The sequence below is a fragment of the Chrysochloris asiatica genome, unplaced genomic scaffold, assembly GCF_000296735.1.
Source record: "Chrysochloris asiatica unplaced genomic scaffold, ChrAsi1.0 scaffold00028, whole genome shotgun sequence".
Taxonomy (NCBI): Eukaryota; Metazoa; Chordata; class Mammalia; order Afrosoricida; family Chrysochloridae; genus Chrysochloris; species Chrysochloris asiatica.
Genome location: NW_006408546.1, coordinates 12616741 through 12620827, shown reverse-complemented (window position 1 = coordinate 12620827; position 4087 = coordinate 12616741). Strand labels below are relative to the sequence as shown.

Genomic DNA, 4087 nt, shown 5'->3' with positions numbered 1-4087 from the left:
ACTCATACTTTGTAACGTTGTCCATAGCTTGTCATGATCTACACAATTAAAAGCCTTTGTGTAGTCAATAAAGAACAGATCAACATTTTTCTGGTATTATCTGCTTTCAGCCAATATCCATCTGATGTCAGCAATGATATCCTTTATTCCACATCCTCTTCTGAATCCAGCTTGAACCTCTGGAAGTTCTCTGTCAATATATGGTTGCAGCCATTTTTGCATTACCGTTAGTGAAACTTTATTACTCCCATGTGCTATTAATGGTATTGTCTAATGAATTCCACATTCCGCATTATCACCTCTCTTTGGAATGGGCACAAATACAGATCTCTTTCAGTCAGTTGGCCATGTGGCTATCCTCCAAATTTCTTGGCATATAGATGAGTGAGTGCCTCTAATGTCACCTCACTTTGTTGAAAGACTTCAATTTGTATTCCATCAATTCCTGGAGCATTGTTCTTTGCCAATGATGTTGTTGTTGTTGTTAAGTGCTGACGAGTCTGTTCAGACCCACAGCGACCCTGTACAGGGTTTCCGAGGCTGTAAATCTTTACGTGAGCAGAAAGCCTCATCTTTCTCCCGCAGCTGGTAGTTTCGAACTGCTGACCTTATGGTTCGCAGCCCAATTCGTGATGAGAGAGACGCAAATCAAAACAACAGTGAAATATCAACTCATCCAAGTATTGATAAGGAAGTTTTTAAAAACAGAACAACAAACGCTGGTGAGGATATGGAGAGATTGGAACCCTTATACACTGCTGGTGGGACTACAAAATGGTGCAACCACTGTGCAAAACTATATGGTGCTTCACCCCACTAGAGATGCTTCACTCCACTAGAGGTCCTTCGGCTGCGTCTCCTTGTGCTTCCACCACTGCCTGCACCCGAGCTCAGTTTCCCTCAAATTGTAAAAGCAGGAAAACTCAAGACAAAGAAAACCAGTAAGGCTAGTGATTTCAGCAACATGGCAAATTGGCCAATACCAAGAGAATTAGTGAAAAATGGAGGATGTCAGAGTGTCATAAGCCAAGGAAATAAGAAACCAGAAAATAGAAAAGAAAAAGAAGAGAAGGAAGGTTGAAAAGAAAAACAATGGTGAGAGCAAAGAAAACTGAGAAACAAAATTAGATTGTCCTGGTGAAAATGTCAGTGAAGATGAGGCTCAGTCAAGTAATCAACGGAAGAGCTCTAATAAGCACAAGTGGGTACCACTCCACTTAGATGATGTAAGATTAGATTGTCAAGAAAGACCAGGATCACGAAATAGTTCAAGATGTCAACCTGAAGCAAATAAAACAACACAAAACAGTAGGTGAGACAGAGAAAAGTGAGATAATCAAGATGAAGTTTCCAGTGTGAGAAGTGAGGGTGGTAATATCCGAGATTCCTTTAGAGGACAGGGAAGAGGATGAGGACAGGGATGAGGCAGAGGAAATCCTTGATTGAATTTTGATTATTCATATGGCTATCATGAACATGTTGAAAGGAGGGATCAGCCATTTCAAACAGAACTTAATACCAGTATGATGTATTACCATGATGATGGTACAGGCTTACAGGTGTAGCCTGTGGAAGAAGCATTGCTTAAAGAGTATGTTGTTGTTGTTGTTGTTGTTGTTCTTATGTGCCGTGGAGTCGGTTCTGACTCATAGCAACCCTGTACAGGGTTTCCAAGGCTGTAAATCTTTATGGGAGCAGAAAGCCTCATCTTTCTCCCGTGGACAGCTGGTAGCTTCGAACTGCTGACCATGAGATTAGCAGCCCAATTTGTAACCACTACACTACCAGAGTATATTAAGCACCAAATTGAATATTACTTCAGTATAGAAAATTGGGAGCCAGACTTCTTTCTTAGAAGAAAGATGCCTATTTCCTTGAGTGCTGGTTTCCACCACGTTCAAGCTCTCACTACCAACATTAATTTCATATTAGTGGCATTAAAAGAGTACAGAAGTGGAAATTGTGGATGAGAAGATGAGAAAAAAGATAGAATCAGAAAAATGGCCAATTCCTGGCCCTCCACGAAAAGTGCTACAAACAGACTTCTTTCAACTGATTGATTGCCCAGAGTTTTTGCATCACATGGAGCCAAGCCTTTACATCACATGCAGTCAGGGTGATGATCTACTGATGCTTTTGAATGTCATTTAATTGGAATATGCAGTGGAATAAGCGAATCACTGAAATGTCATATAAATATTAGAGCAAGTCATGCTGCAGAAATGAAAGTGACCAGGACTGTCTTCTGTACAAGAATGTCTGCCCCCAACTCCTGGGAAGAAAGTAGTTGGTCCAGCACTGCAGTGGAAATAACCACCTTTGTGATGATGATGATGAGAGACAGACCAGAGGACTGCTATTGTTTTATAGGTGCTGCCCAAATGCGTGTAACTGCCCAGGGCTGCATGGGCTAATTTTATTTACTGTGAGAAACTTATTACGATTCTGGAAATATTGCAAGATTCTTTTACTTCCAGAGTTGTATACATTAATAATACAGAAATAGAATTGAATGACATTTCCCAGAATTTTAGGTCCTATTCTATTCAATTTGCCCTTTAATATATAGTGTACATTAAATAATGTACAAGTTGTCACAATGTTTCTCATGAACTATAAGATTTAGTAATGTGGACTTTAAGAGATAAAATATTTAAGAAATGAATGAGGGCATGTTTTTCTTTACTTGTCCAAATGTATTTTTGATATACCAGCATAGACATATGATCATCAATAAAAAGCACTGATGATGGATTTTTTTTTTAATCTTGTTTTTCTTTGTAAGTCCTCTGCTTATAATCCAAGAAAGCAATTTGGGCAGATGTTTCAATCAGTATACAATGGCTGATTGTGCAAGCTAGATTTATTTATTGTGTAAACTTGGGGTCCAAGGTGACATTTTAGCTTGCTTATGAACAGGCATTGAATAAATTAGATACAATGGAAATTTGTTTCCACAGGGTAGGTAGCTATGTTGGGTCAGTCAGGTTGGTGATGCCTGTCCATTAGCCATTTATGCATTATTAATAAAATTACAAGAATAAAAACAAAACCAACAAAAAAATTATACGGTGCTTCAGACCATCAAGGTAGAAGAGCACAGGGGGGAATGTGGGACCCCATCCAGAGAAGCAGAGGCATCAGAGATGGAGGCAGAGATGGGGACATGGAGAGAAGGAGCAACTGAGGACTCTGGACTCATGGAAAGAAAGAGACTGGGTGCTGGTGGCCAGGAGGCAGACTTGCAGAATGTGCCCTTTGGTTGTTTAAATTATTATATATTTCTGAGTGTTTTTGTGTACAACCCCCCCAAACAAAAACAAAAACACAGGGAATAGAAGCAAATACTGTTGATTGATGATGCACAGAGGAGATTATCATCACACAATGGAACAGTGTAAAGCCGATGTTTTCCCATGTAAACTATCACTCAGCTCCCAATAAAAACTTAAAACTAACAAACAAAAGTCTAAGGCTGTTAAGAGTAGGTGCTTTGGAGTCAACCTGTCTGAGTTCAAACTCAGCTTTTGTGGTTTCTTAGCTACCAGATATTGGACAAATTTCATAGTACTTCTGTTTGTGAAATTGGAACTAACAATTCAATTGAGTTGGTAAAAAGACAAAAACTTGTAATATTTGTACAAAAATCTATTTATCTTAATAGAAACTTATGAAGTAAATTCAACGTGACACGTAAGATGTAGGAGTGAAATAAAATACAGGCCTTGCAACAATAATTCACAATCTATTGGCCAAAAAAGGGTACATGTATGACTGTAATACAAAACTAAGTGAAATTATTAAAAATCATTTTTCAAAAAATGACCAGACTGACCAGATAGAGAATGGTGAAGTCACTAGAATGGTCAAGAATTTGAGATCAAAAGGGCAACATTTACCCAAGGACAAAGTTCAGAAGGGTTGGGAAAGAAGGTGGAATGGAAACAAGGAACCCAGGGAGGAAGGGGGATAAGTGATGTCACATTGAAGGGATTGCAATCAGTAAGATGAAACAAAATGCATATGGATTGTCCATTACAAAACAGATGATCTGCTCTGTAAACCAACTTGCAATAAAAAATTTAAA

General features: G+C 38.7%; 1 pseudogene; it reads left to right on the top strand.

The window, feature by feature from the left end:
- The first annotated feature begins 964 nt into the window (after positions 1-964).
- LOC102840284 lies at positions 965-2131 on the top strand (annotated as a pseudogene).
- The last annotated feature ends 1956 nt before the right edge of the window (positions 2132-4087 follow it).